The sequence below is a fragment of the Nuphar pumila genome, chromosome 14 (assembly GCF_984573655.1).
Source record: "Nuphar pumila chromosome 14, dmNupPumi1.hap1.1, whole genome shotgun sequence".
NCBI classification, from domain to species: Eukaryota; Viridiplantae; Streptophyta; class Magnoliopsida; order Nymphaeales; family Nymphaeaceae; genus Nuphar; species Nuphar pumila.
The window spans coordinates 71,936,924-71,964,438 of record NC_143262.1 but is presented as its reverse complement, the minus strand read 5'-3'; the positions used below and the strand labels follow the sequence as shown (position 1 = coordinate 71,964,438).

The 27,515-nt window shown below is 39.9% G+C and overlaps 1 protein-coding gene across 1 annotated transcript in view; it reads right to left on the bottom strand.

The window, feature by feature from the left end:
• Nucleotides 1-27,515, bottom strand: part of LOC149816951 (uncharacterized) — a 106,630-nt gene that overhangs the window by 54,297 nt on the left and 24,818 nt on the right. The window lies entirely within an intron of this gene.

Here is a 27,515-nt window from a genome sequence, read left to right as displayed (position 1 = left end):
ATTTACTATGTAAGCAAGACTTTCATTGACTACGAGAAGAAATATTCTCAAATAGAGAAGACATGCCTAGCACTGGTATGGATGTGTCAGAAGCTGAGACATTACTTGTTAGCATCAGAAGTCAAGATTCTCTCAAAACTTAATCCTCTCAAGTATATTCTCGAACAACCATTTCTTAGTGGACGGATTGCTAAGTGGCAAGTCCTGTTAATGCAGTATGATCTGGGGTATGTTTCTCAGCAATCTATCAAAGGTCAAGCAATTGCAGACCAATTGGCAGATTTTCCTTTAGCAGAAGATGTTAGAATCGAGGATAGCTTTCCCGATGAGCGGATCTGTAATGTTCAACAATCCCCAGTTTGGAATCTGTTTTTCGACGGATCCAAGAACATGGCCGGCATAGGAGTCAGAATCTTGCTGATCACACCAGAGAAAGAGATGATCCCCTTTTCTCTGAAACTGGATTTTCAGTGTACCCATAATATGGCCGAGTATGAAGCTTTAATACAAGGTATGAGAATTTTGCAAGACTTCAGTGTTCAGAGGGTACATGCTTTCGGCGATTCATTGCTCGTCGTCAGCCAAGTCAAAGCTGAATGGCAGGTAAAAGATCAGAAGCTGCTCCCTTACCAAAAGATCGTTTTATCCCTTATCAACAATTTCGATGAATTTCAGCTTTTCCATATCAAAAGAGAGTTTAATCAAATAGCTGATGGTTTGGCCAGCCTGGGCTCCATTATGTCTTTCAGAAATGGAGAATCCTGTCGCTCATTTGAAATCGGTAGACTTGACCAACCTGCCTTCGTTCCGGTAATGCAGGTCAACCAGGCGGAACAGAAAAAGAAGCCTTGGTATCAAGATATCAAAAACTTTATTGAAACTGGTGAGCTTCCACCAGAACTATCAAAGGAGCAAAAAGCAATTCGGCATATGTCCGCCCGCTATTTTATCCTTGCCAATGTTCTTTATCGTCGTGGGTTCAATTCTGAGTATTCCAGGTGCTTAGACAAAGAAGAAGCTAAAGAAATCATACGAGAAGCGCATGAAGGTATTTGCGGTGGTCATGTCGGCTACCAAACCCTTGTTAAACAAATCATTCGGGCAGGATACTATTGGAGAACCATGCAGCAAGACTGCTATCGTTTTGTGAAGAAGTGCGTTCAGTGTCAGATACACGCACCTTCCATTCATGCGCCAGCCACGTACTTGCAATCAGTCGTGTCTCCATGGCCATTTTCTATGTGGGCCTTCGACGTCGTAGGACCCATCTCTCCTTCAGCTTCTAATGGTCATAAATATTTCCTTGCCGCAACAGAGTATTTCACCAAATGGGTTGAAGCCGTCACTCTGCGTACGGTGGAGGGTCGACATGTAGTCTCGTTCATTCATAAGAACATTCTTTGTCGTTTCGGTATACCGCACGACATCGTGTCAGATAATGGTACTCATTTCAAGAATAAGAGAATGAAGATATTTTGTTCAAAATTCAGAATTCATCATCATTTTTCAGCTCCTTATTATCCACAAGGAAATGGTCAGGCAGAAGCAACCAACAAGAGTTTGATTCGCATCTTGGAAAGAACCGTTGAGACGGGTCGTGATTGGCACGAGAAAATTCATGATGCACTTTGGGCATATCGAACTACCATTCGAACCCCAACCAATGCGACTCCTTCAGAACTTGTTTATGGGACTGAGGTGGTGTTACCTCTTCATGTTCAGAAACCCGCCCTTAAGTTCGCATCTCTTTTAGAGCTACCACTCGATCAGTATCAGCAACAGAGATTGGTACAGTTAGATTTACTCGATGAAAAAAGACTCAAAGCAGCAGAACACGCTCAGTCTTATCGTCAGAGGATAGCAAGGCAATATGCCAAGTCAGTCATCAAAAGGAGATTCCAAGTTAATGACTTGGTCCTTAGATCAACGGCTCATCTCAAGCATCGTCCACGTGGCAAATGGTTACCAAACTGGGAAGGTCCCTACGTGGTGAAAGAAGCGTTGCCCCGTAATTCATATCGTCTGATTAATGCAGACGGGGTAGAACTATCCGACCCCATTAATGCTCGACATCTGAAGAAATTCTATACCTAGAAAATCTCTATTCTATCTTTTGTATTCTTCAAAAATTCTCCTCAATAAATGATCAATTATTCTTTGGTCAAAATACCCCTCTTCCCCAGAATATACTGGGGCATTCTTGTTAAAGTTGCCTTTTATCCAAAACAATTTGTGTGCAGGCAGGATCTAATAAATCTCTCATTTTGCACGCATGTGCACTCAGTTGCATCCATTTGCATTTGCACGCATTCATCTGCATCAATTTGCATTGAATTTCCCATTCAGGATAAGGGATAAATCCTGAGACCCCAGCAAGTCGTCCAAGTCATCGTCAATTGATGACCCAATGCTCGTACTGGTAATCTTTTAAAAACCAGTGCTCGTACTGGTAATCTTTTGAAAACCCAGTGCTCGTACTGGTAATCTTTTAAAATTCAGTGCTCATACTGATAACCTTTTAAAATCCAGTGCTCGTACTGGTAACCTTTTAAAGTTCAGTGCTCGTACTGGTATCCTTTAAAAATCCAGTGCTCGTACTGGTAATCTTTTAAAATACAGTGCTCATAATGGTAGTCTTTTAAAATTTAGTGCTCGTACTGATAACTTTTTAAAATCCAATGCTCATACTGGTAGCCTTTTAAAGTCCGGTGCTCGTACTGGTATCCTTTAAAAAATCCAGTGCTCGTACTGGTAATCTTTTAAAATACAGTGCTCGTATTGGTACTTTGCAAAAGTTCGGTCTTCATACTGGTCGCAACATAACTCTCACATTGAGGTTCAGGCTCAATCTTTAGACCTGCGAACCAAACAATCTGTATCAGACTCTTGGGTCGTTCCATTCTGTTAATCTGACATTCGGGTTGCCGATTTTGTCAAGACCTCTAGTCATTCGTGTTATCATGCAGTTCTTTGAGTTATCAAAAGCTATCAAAATCAATCGCCAAGTATCTCTCTTGCGATGGACCCTTTTTTCAGGGAGAGTTCGAGGGAGCTCGTTTCTTTTCGCATGTCTTTATTGTTCGTTCATTGAACCCCTTTTTCTAGGGAGAGTTTGAAGGGACTCGTGATTCACGAACAGTTTGCAAAATAATCTTTGTTGTAACACAAGGAACCCTTTTTCTAGGGAGAGTTTCGACGGAAGCTCGTCCTCCTTGTAGCCTTAAATGTCTTTTGTTAGGCCACCCCCGTCGTCGAGGACCCTTTTTCCAGGGAGAGTGTGATGGACTCGTTCCTCTATGATATCCTTTCAATCTCTGTTAGCGGCCCCCTTTCCATAAAAGAAGCCTAGAAATAGGGAGTTTTGACGAAAACTCTATTTCTCTTCGAAAGTTCGTTTTGCAAACACCTCCTCTTCAGGGAAGAGAGAAGTATCTTTTGTTACCCGTTCAGGTAAGGGTCAAGCCTGAGTCTCTCCTTTGGGGAAAGGAGAGGAGAATCTAGCCACGGATGTGTCATATAGATCTCAAATGATTTCCTTCACCAAGGATTCCAAGAATATTTTGCCAATTTGCCATAAAAAAAAAAAACAGTTGTGGATTCCAAAATCTTTATCGCATAAAATTGTACCTCAGAATACCTTCAGTATTACTTCCGAAGTGACAAAGCTTTTGCGAAAAAGGATTCAAAATTCAAAATCTTTCTATTGGCCAACCAAAAGGATGAAGAATAAATCCGTGATATGGCCAGCAAAGAAAATTCAATGTTGTTGCAAAGCCAGAAGTGATTGATATTGATCACAGTCAATGGCATATTTTTAAAGATCATTCTTGGAAAATAAGCAGTCAAAATATCCTGGGTGATACAGAAAAATCCACTCAATCTCCATGTCCCCTGAATCACCTAAGCTGCAATTAAATATCTGCAAAAGGGATCTCTCAACTGTCGTCAAGATGAAGGCGAATTAGACGAGTCGACCCCCGGGGCCAAAGAAGATTTGGATCATCTCCAAGATGACAGAGTTTGTGACGGATCCTTCCAGGGAAAGTCCAGATCACCGTTGAGATGAAGGCGAGTGTGATGGACCTCTCGATAATCCCTAAAAGGTATTTAATTTCCGCTATCATCAAGAGACTTCCAACCAAAGAGTTAATAACCATCAATATAATACCTGAGAGAGAAGAAGGATCGGAACATCTCTGAGATGAAGGAGTTTGTGACGTACCCTTCCAAAAAAAATAAAGAGAGAAAAGCCAGGACATCTCCAAAATGAAGGATAATGTAATTCCCGAAAAATCCAAGAGAGCTCCAATTCTGTCAAAAAGAGAGTGCAGAAAGATCATCATGAGAAGAGAATCCCAGGATATCAGACTGCCGAATCTATCAAGAATCTTCTTTAATTTTGTGAAATTTTTTTATCAATATCCTTTCGCTAATAGCTCTCGCAATATCAAGAATACATTCTTTTCTGTCCATATCAATGAAATTGATAGCCTCCTTGAAGGAAAGTCAATTGCAAGTAATTTGAATTCGAATCTTGATTCTACGGAGTTAAGCCCAATCGGAGGTAATACTTCAGGTAGAAAAGAGGGAATATTTTTCATATATATATGTGCTTATCATTCTTGAATTAACTATAATTTTTTATCTTATTGGCAATCTTTTTAAGTTATCCTGACATGAAGTGAGAACTTGATGTTTATTTTGATGTATTCAGGCGTTGTTGCTATCCCTTTTAGGATCGGATGATGGGAGTTGTCCAAGATCCTTCCCTTCTTGTTTTGATCTGAGTGCCTGGGCTCTCAGATTCGCACACTTCCCTATGCTCCCCACTGTCCCACCATAGACAGTTCCCGTTCAGGTTAAGGGTTAAACCTGAATTTTCCGCAAAAGGTCATCTGTCTTAAAAGCCATTCAGTCTTAGCAATGAGACATCCAAGATCAATCCCTTTTCAAGCTTTAGGGAACCCCCTTTCTTCCTTTTGCAAACCCCTCTCGGATTTATTGTGCAGAACTCGAAGGTCCCATCACGGTCGCCAAACCTGTTATCATCGCAAAATTTTACTTTTGCAAATCAAACTGACCTTTGAAAAAAGTATTTCTCAATTCCTCAAATCCATATTCATTCATTTCATGCATTTGTCAACTCCAATTCAAAATCCAAGTCAAGGAAATTGAATTCCTCAAAATCTCCTAAGTCTTATAGCAAAATCGATTTTCCCAAAAGCATTGAATTTCAAAGAATATTTCAAGTGTTTTTCAAGTTCATAAGCTCAATTTTCCAAAGTTATGCAGTCAATTTCAAAGTTTGAAGTTAGAATTTTTCTAAGTCTTATTCAAAAGAATATGGATTTGCCAATGATATTTCAAGTATTTCCCAAGTTCCAAATTCAAATTTTCTAAGTTAGAATTTCAATTTCAAAGTTGGAATTCAGAGAAACCAAGTCTCTCAGAGTCGATTTTCACCAAATGTCAAGAATTTCTCAAAATCGATTTTTACTTTTCTCAGAAATATTTTTCAAGTCCTAATTCATGATTTTCCATGTGATATCATTTCCAAGATTTACCTATTCTAAATATTTCAATCTTTCAAAGCAAACATCATGTTTTCAAAATGTGCATTTTCTGAAAATTCATAGCACATGCCTGATTTTATGTGCATTTAGAAATTAGAATATGATTTAGACAAGTTGAATAGAGTAGAGCATAAGATTGATCCTTGGTTCAATTACCCCTGTTAAAGGTGGCAGGAACGGTTGAACCTCGTACCGACAGGCGAGTCCCATTCTACGGAATTTTCTCGCATTTTAAAACGGAGGCGAGTTATTTTCAAAAACTTTTTTCAAAGGTCAGTTTGATTTGCAAAAGTAAAATTTTGCGATGATAACAGGATCCATCAAGTTCTCCCTCCTCTGCTCCCTCATTCAGAGCACCTGTGGAGCTACAGCATAAAATCAAATATTGATGAATGAAGTTTCGTGGGGTGCTATCTTGATAAGTATGCTGACAATACATCGATTCTTGACATTCCTGATGAACCAGCTTCCAAATTTTGATTGTCCTTAAGAATATCTGATTCATGATTTCACAGTTTTTTTTTTTTGGCATCATGGGCACAATCTAATTGCAAGGGTATCATATCGTGGTCCATATAGGATAACATTCTCTGAATATCTGTTCGTCGCCTTTATTTACATTATGTTTGTTGCCTTGCAGCTTTCCTATTTAGAAGAATTTCCATCCATATCTGTCATGAGAACATATTGATGTCTAATGCTTCGTTTATACTTGCGGAAATTTTTAACCGATGATCGGCAATTGGTGAAGATGGATCAAAAAATCTGTACTAAAAGACAGGTGCTATTTGCGGACATTGGGATCATGACTGAAGAAACCTCCATCTGAGAGTTTCCTTATAAATTCCCTGCAACATAAAATGTTCCTGGAGTTCTACTACTTTGAGACTGTGGGTTCTGGGTTTCCGATGCTATAGCAAACGATTTAGCATTCGCACCAGCTTGATTTTCTTTTAAACGTTACCGAGATATCACCATCCACTGCCAATTATATCCCCTGCACACCTGAATTCTCACACCAGCCATCTCTAGCTCTTTCCATTTCACCACTCCACTTGCGTAGCAGTCATGTCATCATATACTCACCTCCATAAACTGTTGCTACCATTGCCAGCATCATAAACTGACTGTTAATTTTGATTATAGGTGCGGTTTTGTCACTTGCTAATCGTGGTGTTAATTTTCCGGTTAAAGAAGCAGGAGGTAGACCTTGAGCTCAATTTTTTTTTATTATTCCTCATTGCCGAAAACCATTGCTTGACTGAATCTCATTATAAAAGCTTCTGTTATTTGAATTTCATTTGGCTTCCCTTAGGTGTTATAAACGTTGATTTCTATTAAGAGTTTCGATGGAATAAGGGTTTTCGTGTAATTTATTGGTGGTTTAAGTTGAAACAGGTTTATTAAGCAGATCAGTTAGGCAAAGTGGTTAGTTCATCAATTATTAGGTGTTCATGTATCATTGGCTGTCTGTTAAGTAAATTGTTGGTAGACTAGTAAAGTAATTAATATCATTAGTTTGCCTAGTAGTTAGTTAAGTAGCAATTAGTTTTTAGCATTGTTCTTATTTAAAGATTGTCATTTAGATTTCTCCCATTTTAGTATACTGTGCCTACCTGTGCTTTACCAAGTGGCATCCGTAATCTAACTTTGCTCGCAGCAATCAGGTTTGGTTGGGCACGACGTCCAAGTTCAGGCCTGAAGTTCCAGCAGTTTTCCACTATTGAGATAGTAACCAGGCACCGAGATGGTTAATCATTTTTTTCTTTCCTCCTAGATTTCTGCCATGAATATGGTATTATCCCATAGCTGGTTGTTGATAGTATAGTTATGTGCTGCCATCATTCCTGAGATCTGTTAGTCGCTTTTACATGCAAAAGTTGTTTGAATAGCTGGACTTTTACAGCTTGTCCAACGCAGAGGTGTTCCTTGCCATCTGTGCTCATGCACTGTCCGGGTCACATTCGAGTTTCTATCCTGTTTACAATCAGGATTCTTGATTTGTTGCATGACAGTAGGTATCATCCTTCCCCTACAGTCCCCCATTGCTCTGTTATATCCACTATAGTTTCCTGTGCTTTAGCAGCACAACAGCCATAAGGCTACGATAGCCTTCCATACCTTGTGATATGTTGTTTTCCATTATTCCACCATTTCATATAATGTATTGTTGCATTTATTCCATTTTACATGTAGTATTTGGTACATTCACTATATATATGCATCACATAGCCACATTGCATTTGCTGTAAGCATCGTATACATCTCCAGTACCCCTTTGTGCCTCCATTCGTATAGGTACAAACACTATCTTTCTTCACAGCCTAGTACACTGCTGCAACACTATTCATCTGTTGTCACCTCTAGCATCCACGCCTGCAGCTGCAGCCATTTATGCATGTACAACAGTGCTAGTAATGTTGTAAGCTATCCTTATATCTACAGCAGGGCCTAGCACTGCTGTAGCCTCTCATACAGCCACAACAGTGCTTGGGCATTGTTATGGTTTTGCTTTGGACATCCACAGCAATGCCCTACACTGTAACCTTCCACCTCCAGCCTACCTTCATTCATTTACAGCAACTCTTGCTGTCACCAACTGCATCATTGCATCATATCCATTCACCTAGCCCATCTCCTGTCACAGCTACTGCAGATTTTGTCCAATCCATAACATTTTTTTAACTATTACCATGGCATCAATATGCAGCCATGTCTTATAACTATATCTATTGCATTTGCCACTTCAGCTCATATATTTCTCATCGTATATACGTACAGTTTTTCTCACCAAATATAAATTGCTATAGGCCTTTGTCATTTAGTATTGATATTGTATTTTACACATACATTTCTATATGTATTTCGCCATCAGCATATATATGTATTCTTTTAGCTTCAATATGATATCTTAGATTCTTTGTATTCTGTTTTGTGCTGACCCCGTTTTTGCAGGAATGAATAGAAAAGGTTGATTTCTTTCCTAGATTGAAAATTTCAATCCCAAGATTGTAATAGTTAGATCTTAATGAAAATTTACATTTCCTGTTTTAGATAGAATGAATCAGCATCGTAAATGTCATAAATTGCTTATTTTCATACTTTTTACCCTTTATTTCTCAAATTCTCACAAATGGCAACACGAATGGCACGTGCACCATTTCGTAAGAGGTAATCGATACTTAGTTGATGATCCACATCAATGGCCATAGTCAGGGTGTGGACAAAACTTAGTATTTTTATCTTTTACGATATAACACTGGATCCATTTTTCAAAATTCATCGTATTTTCCTTAAATATTTTCTTCTTTTATCAGAATTTAACTTAAAATTAATTCAAAACATATACCAATGGCCATAGTCAGAGTATATTGAGAGTTAATTTCATTTTAAATTCTATAAAAGCACCAAATGTGTTTCATTCTTCACCTGAATTTAAATATAGATTATTATATAATAGATTCAATGACCATAGTCAAGGATGTATTATATCTTCAATCTTATTTTAATTCATCTAAAGAATGAAATAGTTTTATCAAAATCCAATTTCAAAATTCTTTAAATTCATTCATCATCTAGGATAGAGCAGCATCATATTTTCAAAATTTCTTTTTCAAAACTCCAAGTAATGTAAATATCTTCCTCAATCTATCTTCAACTCTTATAAAATCCAATCCATCCTTTCATTTTTTCAAATCCTATTTCATTTTCAAAATCTCAAAAGTTTAATTTAACTTTGAGATTTCAGATTCATTTTATATTCAAAACTCAAATAAAAAATCAAAGTTCAATTTGACTTTGAAATTCCAAATCCAATTTATATTCAAAAACTCCAATCAAACTCAAAGTTCAATTTAACTTTGAAATTCTTGATTCATTTTCTAAAATCCCAAATTCTAACCACAAAAGTCCAATTTGACTTTGAAATCCATTTGTATATCCAAAATGCAAATTCTAAAACTTCAAAATTCAAAGTCCAAATTGACTTTGAAATTCACTTGTATATCCAAAAATTCCAAATCTAAATGAAATTTCAAAGTTCAAATTACTTTAAAACTTCTGATTCATCTTCAAAACCAAGTTTATCTTCAAATTCAAAATCAAAGTTTGAGATTGATCCTGAATCTCAAAAGCTTGGCCTTTTCTAAATTTTAAATTCAATCTGGGTTTTCAAGACCCAGATCCACATTCAAAAGTCCCATGTGGACTTTCAAACCCAAATCCAAAATTAGATCAACTTGAATCCAGTTTTCTAAATATAAATTTACCCTGGATCTCAGACTTCAGATCCACAATCTATCTTAGGGTCCAGAGTCCAACTCTACATTGGATCTCAGACTTCAGATCCAATTCCACTTTTTGGATCTCAGACTTCATATCCAAAATCCATCTTAGAATCCAGAATCCAATTCTACCCTGGATCTCAGACTTCAGATCCAAATCCATTTTAGGATCCAAAATCCAACTTTATCTTAGATTCCAGATCTTGGGTCCAGTTCTATTCAGGATCCAGAATCCAATTCCATTCCCAATTCCAACTTTCAAATCCAATTCAAGTCTAAATTCCATTTACAGAGCCCCTCTGGATTTCTTAAATTCATTTCTATTTTTAAATACCATTTGATTTTCTCAGATCCCTTCTAAGATTCAAATTCAATATCACTTCAAAATTTAATCTTCTTCTCTTAAATCCATGATTAAATTCAAAGTCCATTTCTGACTTTAAAACTTCATTTCCTTTTATTTCAAAGCTTCAAATCATTCCTTCTCAAAATCAAGATTTATTTTTCAACTCTGATTTACTTCAAAAACTTAGAACTTCTCTGATCTATCTCAAGTTCTAAGTTAGATTCAATCATTTCTTCACTCCTTTACCAAGTTCATCTCAGAATACTTGGAAATTTTCAAAACATCTTTTAGAAAGAGCATACATCCTTGCATTGCACAAGCATGATTCTTTATGCATTTAGAGTTAGAATAAATTCTTAGATTATATTTAGGCAAAGCAAAAGGCATAGATTTGATCCTTGGTTCGATTACCCCTGGTAAAGACGCCAGGAACGGTCGAACCTCGTACCGACGAGCGAACCCCGTCTCTCCATTTTTCCCGCAAATTTTCAAAATGGAGGTGAGTTAAATTTCTAAATACTTTTCAAATCAAGGTCAAGTGAGACCGCGCAAAATAGTTCATCTTCTCTCTCTCTTTCTTTCTTTTCTCTTCTCTCCTTCTTTGTCTTTTATTTTCTCCCTTCAAAAAGGAGGAAATAGAGGCTGGAAAGGAAAAGAGAAGGAAGAGAGAGAAACCACAAGAAAGGAAAATTTTTTGCGATGATCACAGATTTTGGCGACTGTGATGGGACCCATCTTCATCCGATTGAATCTATGCCTTTGCTTTGCTTTTATATAATCTAAGTCTTTATTCTAACACATGTCAGCTACATTTTTCATGCAAACCTTAGGATGCACGTATGCCTTGCAGTCATGGTTTCTGCGACATGTGCCGTCAAATGCCAGTTCTTTCAGATTCAGCAGTAAGCAGCCAAAGTCAGTCATCCAGTGCCGAGCTTTGATCGAGAAATTGCATCAGGAGGAGATCGTTTGGGACTTCTTCGACAGAAGAGAGATCATTCCTCGATACACCTACGCTCGTGACAAGCGCTACAGATTGCTTGGCCCTTTCTTCTGCGTCGACTATCAGCCAGAGAGGTGTCTCCAACAGTTCTCGCAGCGGCAGATTCGTGTCAACACCCGCTTACCGACGGGCCGCATGCCAGAGTTCGATCTACGGTCGGATCATTGGTCTGGAGCATACCACATCACCAAATATACTTGGGACTCTTTCATTCCTTTGTCTACATTTCCTGGTCCTAATGTATCATCAGAGTATCGAGAATGGTGGCAAACTGTCTGCCCACTTTCTCTTTGTATCTAAATTTTGTCATCAATAAAAATGCAACTTTTGTTCTGCTAAAAAGCTTTTTTATGGCCAAATTTTATTTTATTTTATAAAGTCACGATTCTGGTGACAAATTCATCCCCGGTGATGAGACTTCTCTCCTATATTCTTCTTTGAATATCTCTCATCATGATGGACGACCTTGCCTAGGTTATAAGGCGCATTTTCGTTGCCACAAAATGGTGACACAATTATTGCAAGATTTGTAATGACCCAATCCCTGGTAATGGGATAACTTGTTTAAATTGTCTATCAATTCCTTCTTTCATGTCTTTTTCTCAAGAGATTGCATTTTCTAAAAAAATCCTCCAGGCTCTAACCATTCTTCTATTTTTCTAGAAATCATCTAGCATTGTCGAAAATGGTGCAAACCAGAGCTGGAAAAGAGACTGCTCCTCAGCACAGCGACAGTGAATTCGAGGCAGTCAGCTCTCCTAAATCGGCTAGGGGGCAGAATCAGAATCAGACCAATGATATAGATCTTGCGATGTACAACCTGTTCAAAAGAATGATGACCAAAATGATGTTAGAACAGGCAGAAGCCAGTCAGAAGGAGGTTGCTCCGAAAAGCAAGCCAAAGAAGAAGGCTGTGAAAAGGCCAATCAGGATCATCAAGAAGAAAGTCTAGCCTGACACCACTTCTGAAGAAACAAAGTCAGTAGAAGAGGGATCAGAAGAAGAAGAACAGTTTGTTTATTATCAGAATCCTCCGCCGCAGTTTGTAAAGACCGCTGTAGAGCCCGAATCAATCAACAAGCCCACTCCGGTTAATGACCCGATGCAAGAGGAGATGAAAGAAATGAATCGGGCCATCAAGGATATCCAGGCAAAAAGCAAGGGCATGCAAACCTACTCTGGCGAAGATTTTTACCATGGCCTTGACGGGGATGACAATCTGGAAAACCTCCCTCGCAAGTTCCTTAAATTTGACGGAGCGAGCAACCCTAAGGCTCATTTGGCCACTTTCTATGCCTAATGCGGCCGTTTCAGGAAAGACAACCAGGCGTTGTTCATTTGCTTTCCGCGCAGCCTAGAAGGGGTAGCGGCCAGGTGGTATGCAGACCAGATTAATCCTATCGAACTACGAGAGTTCGATAAAGTTGTGAACTTGTTCATTGAGCGCTTCATGTTCAATGTTGAAGCCTCACCAACCCTTAATCATCTGTACAATTTAAAACAGAATGAGAATGAGAAAGCCAGCGAATTCATCCACAGGTGGAGAAGCACCTGTAACAAAATGAAGGTTCCCATCCCGAAGGAGCGCGCCCTACAGATTATTCTGAATAATTTTGCCCAGCCTCTGAGGAATCTCATTTCTACTTCGCCAGCCAAATCATTCATCAAACTAATTGAAAGAGCTGAATGGCTTGAGACCGGCCTAGACAATGGCTTTTACGAAGGATATCTTTTTGTCAGAGGGAATCCTGATCAGAAGAAAAAGGCGCATGTCGCCTATGCTACAGAATTCTCAGATCAAGGCAGCGGTAGTTCTGGCAACAAGAAGAGCAAGAAAAATCATAACAAGAATGCCGGACATTCCAGGGCCGAAAGGACAAACTCTGCAGCCCAAAAGGGGAAGTTTGTCAAGCCATAGCCTGTTCAGTCAACACCTCAGCCAGAAGCGAAGCAGTCAGAAAAGCCGAAACACGAGAGTTGGAGTTATGACCGAGAGTTCACAGCTCTGGAACAGTCCCGCGAAGATATCTTAGAATATATGATGTCAAAGGGAATGATAAAACTCCCCAAGGTAGCAGATCCTCCCGTTGCTATGGGAAAATGGACTGATAAGTTCTGCAAGTTCCACCGGACTGTGGGACATGACACGGAGCACTGTTTTGTCCTAAAGAATATCATCCAGGATTACATCGACAAGAACCTGTTAATCGAGGAGGAAGAAGAACAACCGGAAATTTTATCCAAGCCATTTCCCAAGCACTCAGCTTCAGTCATCACGGAGCAGGTATTCTCTCTTCAAGGTAGCATCCAACCATGTTCTAGTCAGGACATTCAGGATCCGCATCAGGTCCTGGTCCTTCGTCAAGCGCAGTCTTCCGCCAAGAGGGTGGATATCACTGCATTTTCCAGTAAACAAAAATCAACAAAAGTAACGGCAGACATTGCCAGCCTAGCTCCCAGGATCCCGAAGCACTTTATCAAGGCGGCTTCAAAGGAAGGAAAAGCTTCAGGGTCAATTCAGAAGCAAATCATCGCTCTACCCAACATTTCTATCCTGGATCTGACCCACGCTTCACCTGAGCACCAACAAGTGCTAGAAGAGCTTCTTAGAAAAATTAAAATCAAGCCTAGCACCACCCCGTAGGATATGGCTCAGATCGTCAATCAAGCAATGACGAATGCATTGATCACATTCTCGGATGAGGATTTGCCAAAGCCTCATTCATTTCACAACAACGCTCTCTACATAGTGGTGCGAACCAGGGGCATGACAGTCCCCCATGTACTCGTTGATGGAGGCAGCAACCTCAATATCTGTCCGGAGACAACAGCCAAGGCATTGGGCTTAAAAGAAGAGGAATATACCCCAGATCCGATAACGATCTACGATTTCGACAACCACGGATAGACGGCCAAGGGGAAGATATTCCTCGAAATCTTCATCAACTATTCGGTGCATACTGTCCTTTTCCACGTAGTGAATGTGCCACCTACGTACAATCTATTGCTTGGACGCACTTGGATCCACAACGCCAATGCTGTTCCATCAACCTTGCACCAATGCATCAAGTGGTCGAAGAGAGGCATGATCACTACGGTCCTAGGAAAGGATCCAGAAGAGCAACTTCCGCAGCCGATGATTCCCCGTCCTACTTTCACGGCCGACATCCCGAGCATCCGAGAAGTCGATGAAATCAATTTAAGTGAAAGTTTGGACATGATGAAACTGAAAGAAGTTCAGCCGACAGAGAATGTTGCAGCAGTGGTTCAATGGCGGGGACCCCACTTCTTCAAACTAGGTGGGCGCCTCGACTGCACTTCCTTTCAGGATCACCCTCTTTTTCCTCAGTTCTCAAAAGCTAAGAGAGGGTTTGATCTTCTGATGAAACACGGTTATCAGCCCTTCAGGGGCCTAGGCCGAAATAAAAATGGCATTCTGTAACCGATCGTCCCCGCTCAGCATATCGAAGGTACAGGCTTGGGTTTCACAGGTCAATCATCCGGCAAGAAGACCATTTTCATCAAAGGAGCACAATGAAGACAATGCCAATGTTTTCTGCTTTTTCTTTCCCATTTGAGTCATCTTGTAAGGGGCAAAAGATCCGCCCCAGTTTTCTTTCTTTTCTTCCATCGTTTGTAAATATCAGAGTTACTTAAATCAATGAAATTTTGATTCCTATTTCTCATCTTGGTGTGCACAAATTCTTGCTTATATCTCTATTCCATAATTGTCATTCTTTGTTTTCTTACAAAAGGCTATCTTTCAAAAAACCTTTTATCCTTTTCTCAAAAACCTTCGTTACGCTTTCAGGATTGCCGGGATCATGGCTCCAAAATCGCTCAGAAAACTCATCATCAATACCAATTTTTCTCAAAATAAATCCCGACTGGCCAGAATCTGCAAGGCAAAGGCAGGAGCAGAAGTCAGCAGAATGACAGAGCAGATCGAAGAGTTGGCAGAATTCGACTCGACGATTCAAGATTTGCCAGAATTCACCAGTATTCAGAAGCAGGATGAACCATCACCATTAGTTCATGACCCGACAGAGGATGTTAACATCGGTTCAGAAGATGACTTGAAAATCCTCAAGATTGGTTCCAGCTTGAGTTCGAATGAGAAGAAAAGGCTCGTCTACTTCCTCAAGCAGCATCAGGAAGTATTCGCTTGGACTTATGAGGATATGCCAGGCTTAGACTCCAAGTTAGTCGAGCATCGCCTTATGTTGAAGCCAGATTGCCAACCAATCAAGCAGAAATTGAGAAAGATGGATCCTCGAGTGGCACCGCAAGTTAAAGAAGGACTTGAAGAATTATTAAAAGCAGGATTCATTCGGACCATTGAATATCCAGACTGGTTGGCGAACATCGTGGCGGTTCCCAAGAAGAATGGCAAAGTCCGGATCTGTATTGACTTCAGAGATCTAAACAAAGCCACCCCAAAAGATGATTATCCACTCCCCAACATCGATCTTCTGATCGATAGCACGACAGGTCATGCCATGTTTTCCTTTATGGATGGATACTCAGGCTATAATTAGATCAAATTGGCCCCTCGCGATCAATCCAAAACTTCCTTCACTATGCCTTGGGGTACATTTTGCTATACAGTCATGCCGTTCGGGCTCAAGAATGCTGGGGCAACCTATCAGAGGGCAATGGCAGTTATCTTTCATGACCAGATGCACAAGAATATGGATGCCTATGTGGATGATATTTTGGTCAAGTCCAAGGAAGGAGAGGATCATCTTGATGCTCTCAGCCAAGTCTTTTAAAGACTTATTCTCTACAAGCTGAGACTCAATCCACAAAAATGCATCTTCGGAGTGGAGTCAGGCAAGCTGCTTGGCTACATGATCAGCAAGAAAGGCATAGAGGTAGATCCTGCCAAGGTGAAGGCGATCATTGATATGCCGCCTCCTACCAATCTTAAAGAGCTGTGAAGCCTTCAAGGTCGTATTTAGTCAATTCGACATTTTATCTCCAATTTGGCCATGAGGTGTGAACCCTTTAATCACTTGCTGAGAAAAGAAGTGAAGTTTGAGTGGGGACTAGAATGTCAGCTCTTATTTGAGTGCATCAAGCAGTATCTTCTCAATCCACCAGTTCTGAAGCCACCAGAACTGGGAAAGCCGCTTCTCTTGTATATCTCCGTCAACCATAATGCTTGCGGGGGATTTCTTGCGCAGTACGAGGAAGGCAGCCGGATTGAGCATGTCATCTACTACATCAGCAAGACCTTCATCGATTATGAGAAAAGATACTCTCAGATGGAGAAGACATGCCTAGCCTTAGTATGGATGTGTTAGAAGTTAAGACATTATCTGATGGCTTCAGAGATCAAAATTCTGTCAAGACTTAACTCCCTCAAGTACATCCTTGAGCAACCTTTCCTTACTGGACGAATTGCAAAATGGCAAGTCCTCCTGATGCAGTACGATTTGGAATATGTTTCTCAGAAGTCAGTCAAGGGTCAGTCCATCGCAGATCAGTTGGCAGATTTTCCGTTGACAAAAGAGATCAAAGCAGAAGATGATTTCTCTGACGATCGTATTTTCAGTATTCAGGAATCCCCAATTTGGACTCTATTCTTTGATGGAGCCCGAAATATGTCTGGTATAGGAATTGGGATCTTACTAATCACTCCTGAAAAGGAGATGCTCCCTTATTCCCTCAAACTCGACTTCCAATGTACTCATAACATGGCCGAGTATGAAGCTCTAATACAAGGCCTCAAAATTTTACAAGACTTTGATGTCAAGAGAGTACATGCCTTTGGCGACTCATTGCTCGTTATAAGCCAAGTTAATGCTGAATGGCAAGTCAAGGATTCAAAGTTAATCCCTTATCAAAAGATTGCCTTAGCTCTCATAGGCAACTTTGAAGAATTTCAGCTTAATCATGTCAAGAGGGAATACAATCATATAGCAGATGGCTTAGCCTGTTTAGGCTCCATCCTGTCTTTTAAAGACAGAGAATCTTTTCGTTCATTCAAAATTGGCAGACTTGATCAACCTGCCTACATTCCAGCTGAACAAGTGAACCAAGCCACTCAGAAAGAGAAGCCTTGGTACCGAGACATCAAAAATTTCATTGAAACTGGTAAATTCTCAGCGGAAATGCCAAAAAAGGAGCAACACGCGATTCAGCGCATGTCAGCCTGTTATTTTATTCTTGCCAATGTTCTCTATCGGCGTGCTTAGATAAAGATGAAGCCATGGAAATTGTCCAAGAGGCACACGAGGGAATTTGTGGTGGTCACGTCGGCTACCAAACACTCGTCAAGCAGATTATTCGGACGGGATATTACTGGAAAACCATGCATCATGATTGCCATCAATTTGTAAGGAAGTGCGTCAAGTGTCAAATGCACACACCTTTCATTCATGCTCCAGCCGCATACTTGCAATCCGTGGTCTCTCCTTGGCCCTTTTCGATGTGGGCCTTCGACGTAGTTGGTCCGATCACTCCTTCGGCTTCTAATGGCCACCGATATTTCCTCGCGGCTAGAGAATACTTCACCAAATGGGTCGAAGTCATAACTCTGCGAACAGTAGAAGGCCGACACGTGGTTTCCTTTATCCATAAAAATCTTCTTTGCCGTTTCGGCGTCCCCCATGATATTGTGTCAGACAATGGCAGCCATTTCAAGAATGAGAAGATGAAGACTTTCTGCTCGAAGTTCAAGATTTATCACCACTTCTCAGCTCCTTATTATCCTCAAGAAAATGGCCAGGCAGAGGCCACTAACAAAATTTTGATCCGCATCCTGGAAAGAACAGTGGAAACAGGCCGCGATTGGCACGAGAAGATGCACGATGCACTTTGGGCATACCGAACCACCATTCGGACTCCAACCAATGCTACTCCTTCAGAGCTCGTCTACGGGACCGAGGTGGTGATACCTCTCCACGTTCAGAAGCTTGCACTCAAGTTTGCATCGCTCATCGAGCTCCCGCTTGATCAGTATCAGCAGCAAAGGTTGGTACAACTGGATCTTTTAGATGAGAAAAGGCTCAAGGCAGCGGAACACGCTCAGGCCTATCGTCAGAGGATAGCTCGGCACTACGCCAAATCAGTTATTGAGAGAAGATTCCGAGTCAATGATCTTGTGCTCAGATCAACAGCTCATCTCAAGCATCGGCCGAAGGGCAAGTGGTCACCCAATTGGGAAGGCCCTTATGTGGTTAAAGAGGTGCTGCCCTGCAATTCCTATCGTTTGATCAACGCAGATGGAGTGGAGCTGCCAGATCCTATTAATGATTTACATTTGAAAAGATTTTACACTTGATTTGTTCATCATAGCCTTTTGTACTCTTCAAAAGTCTTTCAATAAAGCAATAATCTCCTTCCCTTTGATACTGGGGCATTTTATTTTGATCTATACTTATCTTCTTTCGTCATATGCAGGCAGGATTAGACAAGTCCTTTTCTAAAAATCTTACCAACTCTTTGTTAACTTGGTTATCTTCATTAAATTGCGTTCATTTCATTTTTCTTTTTATCTAATCAAGTTTTATCAACTTATTGTCAATTTTATCAATTTGTCAAATTTCATTAAGTTTTATGTTTACTAAATTTTATTCCTTTATCTTTTAAAAAAAAAAAAGACCCCCTTCAGGTTAAGGGATAAACCTGATGCCTCTTTCCTATGAGGTATTCTTTTATTTATATTTTTCTCCTCAGGTTAAGGAAAAAAACCTGACCCTCGTTGTCCGAGACATTCCCATTCAGGATAAGGGATAATCCTGATACCCCTTATAGGAGCATCACTGCTACCTGTGAGGATTCCTCTTCAAAACAAATTTTCAATAAATCTCTTTAAATTCTTCTCCATTTTTATAAATGTTATTTTTCTTCAAGTTAAGGGATAAATCTGAATTATTTCTTATAAATTCTTCAAATTCACCTCCAATTTTGTTCTATACTCCCTCAGGATAGGGGAAAAATCCTGAAGCCATCATAAATAAATTCGGATCTTAGGCCACATTGGGTCAAGGATCTCGAAGGAATCTTTTTCATCTTCGAAATCTATTCATGCTTTTGTCAATCCTTCAAATTCCGACTCCCGAGTTGGAATCGTTTCCTTCCCATCTAAGTTCCGACTCAGGATTTCATTTTCCATTTTTTTGTTTTTTTTTTCTTTCTTAAAAACCGGGTTCCAACTCGGATTTTCCTTTTTGTATATTCTTATTTTTGAAGTCTCAAGTTCCGACTTGAACTTCCTTCTGAATCCAATGCTCGTGTTGGACAAATCATTGTTTTGAGAATTCGAGTTTTTAAACTCAATTCTCATTTCATTTTCTTATATTTAAAAACCGGGTTCCGACTCGGATTTTCCTTTTTGTATATTCTTATTTTTTGAAGTCTCAAGTTCCGACTTGAACTTCCTTCTGAATCCAATGCTCGTGTTGGACAAATCGTTGTTTTGAGAATTCGAGTTTTTAAACTCAATTCTCATTTCATTTTCTTATATTTAAAAACCGGGTTCCGACTCGGATTTTCCTTTTTGTATATTCTTATTTTTTGAAGTCTCAAGTTCTGACTTGAACTTCCTTCTGAATCCAATACTCGTGTTGGATAAATCGTTGTTTTGAGAATTTGAGTTTTCAAACTCAATTCACATTCATTTTCTTATATTTAAAAACCGAGTCCCGACTTGGATTTTTCACTTTTGTATATCCTTATTTTTCTTGAAGTTCCCCTATCGATCTAATACTCGTATTTGGACCGGAGTTCTCCTTGAACTTCCCCTTCATGGTAAGAGATAACCCTGAAACACCGGCAATCATTCTCGCTCAATTCTCCAGTATCTTTGAATATCGGTCTCATTTTTTCAATTCTCCTTTTGAAAAACCCAGTGCTCGTGCTGGTGTGCATTTCGAAAACCCAGTGCTCGTACTGGTGTGCATTTTCAAAAACCCAGCGCTCGTACTGGGGCATTTCTTTGAAATCCAGTGCTCGTACTGGTATGTTTTTCAAATCCAGCGCTCATGCTGGTACATCTAGTGCTCATGCTAGTATCTGGCTGACTGATCAGTTAGCCCTCCAGGTTTAGTCTTTGCACTAACCAATCATCATCATTCAAGCTCTAAATTCTCAATTTCGACCTTCAGGTCATCATTTCATCAAAAAATTCAAATCTTTTCTCTTGCGAAGGACCCTCTTCAGGGAGAGTTCGAGGGAGCTCGTTCCTTTCGCATGCAACCATCTTTCGTTCGCAAGAACCCTTTCTCAGGGAGAGTTTGAAGGGACTCATTTTCTTCGCGAACAGTTTGCAAAACAACAACCAACTTTACACAAAAGAACCCTTTTTCCAGGGAGAGCTTCGACGGAAGCTCGTTTCTATTTGTGACCCCCATTTTTTTCATCTTTGGCCAAACCTTTCACAGAGGACCCTCTTCTAGGGAGAGTGTGATGAACTCGTTCCTCTGTGATACTTTCTCAACTTTGTTTTCGGCCGCCTTTCCATAAGAGAAGCCTAGAGATAGGGAGTTTTGACAAAAACTTAATTTTTCTTCGGAAGTTCCGTTTTTGCAAACACCTCCTCTTTCAGGGAAGAGAGGAGTACTTCCAACTTCCCATTCAGGTAAGGGCTAAGCCTGAGTCTCTCTTTTTGGGGAAAAAGAGAGGAGAATTTTGTCACGGACGTGCCAATTCGATATCAAACGATCTCTTTCATCAAGGATTTTAAGAATATTTTGCCAATTTGTTATCAAGTCATTGTTGATATCAAAATTTTTGTCATATAAAGAACTACCTCAAACTACCTTTAGTATTATTCCCAAAGGAGCAAGACTTTTGCGAAATAAGAACTAAATTCAAACTTTTTCTGTTGGTCAACCAAGAGGATGAAGAAAAATCTTCAATATGACTGGCAAAGAAAGAATTCTATGATGTTGAAAAGCTATAAGTGAACTGATATTGATCATAGCTATGGCACATTCTTAAAGATTATTCCTCTGGCAGTAAGACAGTGGAAATATCCTGGGCAGTCAGAAAAAAACCTACCCAATCTATATCTCCTCAGTCAGTCAAGCTGCAATCAAATATCCGCAAAAGGGATCTCTCAATTGTCGTCAAGATGAAGGCGAATTAAGCAAGTAGACCCCCGGGGCCAAAGAAGATTTGAAACATCTCCAAGTTGACGGAGTTTGTGACGGATCCTTCCAGGGAAAGTTTGGATCACCGTCGAGATGAAGGCGGATGCGATGAGCCTCCCGACAAACCCTAAAAGATATTTGATTTCTGCTATCATTTAGAGATTCTAACTCAAGAACCAATGTCATAATTCCTGAGAAAGAAAAGAAGGATTGGAGCATCTCCAAGATGAAGGAGTTTGTGACGTACCCTTCCCTGAAAAAAAAAAGAGAGAAAAGTCAGGACATCTCCAAAATGAAGGATGATGTAAAAGAACCCAAGAAAGCTCCATGGTTCAAAAGAGTGCAAAAATATCATCATGGGAAATGCCCAGGATATCAAACTGCCCGAAACTGCCAAGAATCATCTTTTTCTATATGAAATTCTTTTATCAATATCTTTTCACTCAATTGCTTTTATGAAGCTAAGAATATTCCCTCTCTTTTCATATCAAGGAAATTGATGTCTTCCTTAAAGAAGCTCAATAGCAATAAATTTGAATTTGACTCTTGATTCTACAGAGTTAGCGCAATTGAAGCTAATACTCTAGGTAGAAAGGGGTGATATTTTTCATGCACAATTCAATCATGCTGAATCAACTACAATTTTGACATCTTATTGGCAATATTTTCTCATTGTCCCAAGAATGAAGTGTGAACTTGATATTCGTTTTGACGTATCCTGACGTCATCCCTCCTTAGGACTGAAAAGTCCTTTCCTTCCGTCTAATCTGAGCGCTCTCAGATTCGCACACCTCCCTATGTTTCCCTACTGTCCCACCATAGACAGTTCCCGCTCAGGATAAGGGTAAAACCTGAACTTTTTGCAAAAGGTCTGTTATTGTCAAAAGCTATTTTCAGTCTCAGCAATGAGACGCCCAAGAACAACCCCTTTTCAAACTTTAGGGACCCCCATTCTCATCCTTTTGCAAAACCCCTCTTGGACTTGTTGTGCAAAGTCTAGAGACCCATCACAGTTTTCCTCGCTCCTCGAGGGTGCTGTATCCATTCAGGCTAAGGATTAAACCTGTTACCTCGCTCCTCGAGGTATAGCCCAAAAACCGTCTGCAAGAGGTCGTCTGTTTTTAGAAAGCTGATTTAGTCTCAGCAATGAGACACCCCAGATCATCCCCTTTTCAAGCTTTAGGGAATCTCTTATTTTTCTCTTCTCGCGAACCCCTTCTGGATTTGTTCATCCAAATTCCGAAGGTCCCATCATGGTTTCTTCATCCAAGGATTTCGTATGATCGTCCCTTTCAGGTTAAAGGCTAAGCCTGAACCTCGCTCTGTGAGGTGTCCTTTTCGTTCAGGTTATGGTTAAACCTGAGTCTTATTTTCAACTAGATATCCTTTCTAGTCCTTCCACGGTTTCTTCATTTGAGGACTTCGTGCGATTTTCCCCCCACTCAGGTCAAGGGTTAAACCTGAATCTTGCTTTTGTGATGCATGTGTTGTCCCATCATGGCTTCCTCGTTCAAGGATTTTGTATGGTCGTCCCTTTCAGGATAAGAGTTAAGCCTGAATCTCGTTCCTCGAGATATCTTCCTTCTTCAGGTTTTGGTTAAACCTGAACCTCGTTTCGATGAGGTAATCCTCCCGTCCCATCATGGTTTTCCCCACAAAGGAATCCATACTCTTTATATATCCATTTAGGAAAGGATCAATGCTTGAAATTCATCTCACGAGGCATTTCTCTCAAAATGTCCCATCGAGGTCCGCTTACATTCCTTTCCCCATCCAAAATTATCTTGATATATTTTCGTCCCATCCAGGTTAAGGGCTAAACCTGAGTCATTCCAAAGGCTGATCTTGTCTCACCCATGAAACTTGATCAAAATTCTAATCTTTCATCATTTCGGGATCTTCTCCCAAAGTCCCATCACGATTTCCTCATTTTTATCATTTATTCATATCATTGTCGAGGATTTTGTCCCCCCAAGCCATTCAAGACAAGGCTTTAAGCCTGAAAAGCCATAATTCTTCCACACCCAGTCCAGATCTGCTGACTGAGACATTTTTCAAAATTTGGAGTGTTTCTTTGCCACTAAGCTCGGCTTTCAACCGGCTTAGTAGCAAAGAGGGGCATCTATGAACACCCCAAATTTTTCAAAAAATTATAAATATTCCCCTTTTGTCCCTAACCCCATTTTTTCTGAGAAAATCAAAGCAATTTCAGAGTTAAAATTCAGTCATTCTTCAGATTTTCTGAATTAAATTCCATATTGATATATTCAAAATCAATTTCGGATCCGAATCCAATACTTTAAATCCATAGTTCTACAAAATCCGGATTCAAAACCCATTTCTGAAGAAATTTTCTCAAAATAGATTTCAAATTCTCAGAAAAAAATTCCCTTTTAAAAAGAAAATTAGTTTTAATCTTTGTTTTCTCACAAACTTTAGGATTTTATTCCAAAAAATACAAAAGGAAAAAATGGAAAAATAACACAAAAAACCAAAAAAAATCAGGAGCTATGTTGTTCAAAACTCTTTTTGAAACTTGTTTTTGCTAAAAACTTCTCTTAAAAACTACTGTTCTGAAAATCATTGTAAAGGAACCGCCTTTTTGAAAAAGAGGAAAACTTTATAAAATGGCCGCAGGCTCGCGAGGTTTCCTTCTCCACCCTCGATCACCTGAAAGCATGGCTCCTCCATTCATCCTGAACGAACTCCTCCCCTTCGCAGATCGCTCGTCCATCTCCAACGGTTCCCCCCCTCTCTTCCACCTTCCAGAAGCTTTCTTCCTCACTTTTGCCTTTCTCTCCCTCCTTGGCCGACCACCCCCATGTGCGTTCCCCTTCCACCAAAACCCTCCATCAACCCTCCAAAACCCTCCATCATCCTCCTCCTTCGTTCATCACCAACAAACTCGCATGCGTCCACCTCCCAAACTCCTCCACCCTCCGATGGCTGGAACCCCCTTTCTTTAACCCTCGGATCACTTTCCTCTCTTCTTCACCCGTCGATCGCTAACAAACCCCCCTTTTTTTTCTCTCTTCTTTCGACCTTCCCTCCATCGCCTATAAAAGCAAACCGCAGAAACGAGGGTAGGGGTCCATGATTCTCGCATCGATCATCCTCATCTGCTGTTTACGGTCGCTAGTTTCTCTTCTTTCGGGGAGGTGCATCTTCTCCCCCTCCTTTGCTCCCTCGTCCAGAGACTCTGACAAGCCGGAGAAAACCATCGATTGCCTTCCTCCTTCTCTAATCAGACGGAGGTGGTCGTCCCCGAAGCATCACATAGAAATGCCTCTTCCTCCCAAGCCGAAGCATAGGCCACGGTAAGCCCCCATTTCCTTTTTTTCTTTTTAGTTTGTGATTTTGATTTTTAGAATTTTTTTTTTCCTTCTTCATTCATGGTCCCATTAACGCACTACTGGTGGTGCTGAGTTGGCTATGGCAACATCAGCCCACCACTGTGCAATAGCTAATGGAATGATCTTATTCCAATACCTTCTCTTCGTTATCTATTCCCCCCTTTTTTTTTCTGCAATTTATCTCTGATTCCTGTGTATCATGAAGGATCGTTTACGACAAACTCGATACTGTCTAAATGCTTCCCTAGTCAATTTTATGAACTAGCTTTGTTTATTTGTATTTGTCATTTCTTTTTCTTTTTTTCTCTCTTCTTTTTCCCTTTCAACCCATGAGGTAAAGTTGCGTCATTCTCAGATCGATGATTAAAAACCCAATGATTGTTGTTTGGAGTACTGGCCGAATTCCGGATTATCGCTGCATTGCTTATTTAAAATTCTGGCCTGTCGTTATATTGTTTGGCTATTGTTTGAAATTCTGGTGAATGCCGACAGCTTGAAAATAGGAAGTTCAGTACCCCTTGGCGATCATTCACTAAAAGGAGTCTGCAGAAATCTCGTAACACTTTGTATTAAGTAGAGCTTTGGTCAAAACCAATTGCCGTTGAAATTCAGTTCAAGTTCTGTTGGATCATTCATAGAATGTGAAGAATGATAAATGCTGGTCTATACCGAATTCTTACTGTTTGTTTGCTGATATCTGAGTGAAAGGTGTGGGTTATTCACGGAACTGCTGATTTGCGAACCAGGCTGAAGTACAAATTTGTTGCTGATTAAATGATTCGGGTTTCAAATTGTTAAAAAAAAAAGGGGTCTAAAAATTCCAGTTAGTAAGATTTCCTTCTGATTCAGAGTTTGGCCCGCTGCACTAAACACTAACTATGAGTATGATAAGCATTTCATTAAACATCACCTAGTGCAACATTTGTCTTGTTGAATTATTGCTAAACTGCACAAGGGATCCATCGAGTTCGCCCTCCTCTGCTCCCTCATTCAGAGCACCTGTGGAGCTACAACATAAAATCCAATAATGATGAATGAAGTTTCGTGGGGTGCTATCTTGATAAGTATGCTGACAATACATCATTTTTTGACATTCCTGATGAACCAGCTCCCAAATTTTGATTGTCCTTAAGAATATCTGATTCATGATTTCACAGTTTTTTTTTTTTTTGGCATCATGGGCACAATCTAATTGCAAGGGTATCATATCGTGGTCCATATACGATAACATTCTCTGAATATCTGTTCGTCGCCTTTATTTACATTATGTTTGTTGCCTTGTAGCTTTCCTATTTACGTAGAATTTCCATCCATATCTGTCATGAGAACATATTGATGTCTAATGCTTCGTTTATACTTGTGGAAATTTTTGACCGATGATCGGCAATTGGTGAAGATGGATCGAAAAATCTGTACTAAAAGACAGGTGCTATTTGCGGACGTTGGGATCATGACTGAAGAAACCTCCATCTGAGAGTTTCCTTATAAATTCCCTGCAACATAAAATGTTCCTGGAGTTCTACTACTTTGAGACTGTGGGTTCTGGGTTTTCGATGCTATAGCAGACGATTTAGCATTCGCACCAGCTTGATTTTCTTTTAAACGTTACCGAGATATCACCATCCACTGCCAATTATATCCCCTGCACACCTGGATTCTCACACCAGCCATCTCTAGCTCTTTCCATTTCACCACTCCACTTGCGTAGCAGTCATGTCATCATATACTCACCTCCATAAACTGTTGCTACCATTGCCAGCATCATAAACTGACTATTAATTTTGATTACAGGTGCGGTTTTGTCCTTTGCTAATCGTGGTGTTAATTTTCCGGTTAAAGAAGCAGGAGGTAGACCTTGAGCTCAAATTTTTTTTATTATTCCTCATTGTCGAAATCCATTGCTTGACTGAATCTCATTATAAAAGCTTCTATTATTTGAATTTCATTTGGCTTCCCTTAGGTGTTATAAACGTTGATTTCTATTAAGAGTTTCGATGGAATAAGGGTTTTCGTGTAATTTATTGGTGGTTTAAGTTGAAACAGGTTTATTAAGCAGATCAGTTAGACAAAGTGGTTAGTTCATCTATTATTAGGTGTTCATGTATCATTGGTTGTCTGTTAAGTAAATTGTTGGTAGACTAGTAAACTAATTAATATCATTAGTTTGCCTAGTAGTTAGTTAAGTAGCAATTAGTTTTTAGCATTGTTCTTATTTAAAGATTGTCATTTAGATTTCTCCCATTTTAGTATACTGTGCCTACATGCGCTTTACCAAGTGGCATCCGTAATCTAACTTTGCTCGCAGCAATCAGGTTTGGTTGGGCACGACGTCCAAGTTCAGGCCTGAAGTTCCAGTAGTTTTCCACTATTGAGATAGTAACCAGGCAACGGGATGGTTAATCATTTTTTTCTTTCCTCCTAGATTTCTGCCATGAATATGGTATTATCCCATAGCTGGTTGTTGATAGTATAGTTATGTGCTGCCATCATTCTTGAGATCTGTTAGTCGCTTTTACATGCAAAAATTGTTTGAATAGCTGGATTTTTACAGCTTGTCCAACGCAGAGGTGTTCCTTGCCATCTGTGCTCATGCACTGTCTGGGTCACATTCTAGTTTCTATCCTGTTTACAATCAGGATTCTTGATTTGTTGCATGACAGTAGGTATCATCCTTCCCCTACAGTCCCCCATTGCTCTGTTATATCCACTATAGTTTCCTGTGCTTCAGCAGCACAACAGCCATAAGGCTACGATAGCCTTCCATACCTCGTGATCTGTTGTTTTCCATTATTTCACCATTTCACATAATGTATTGTTGCATTTATTCCATTTTACATGTAGTATTTGGTACATTCAC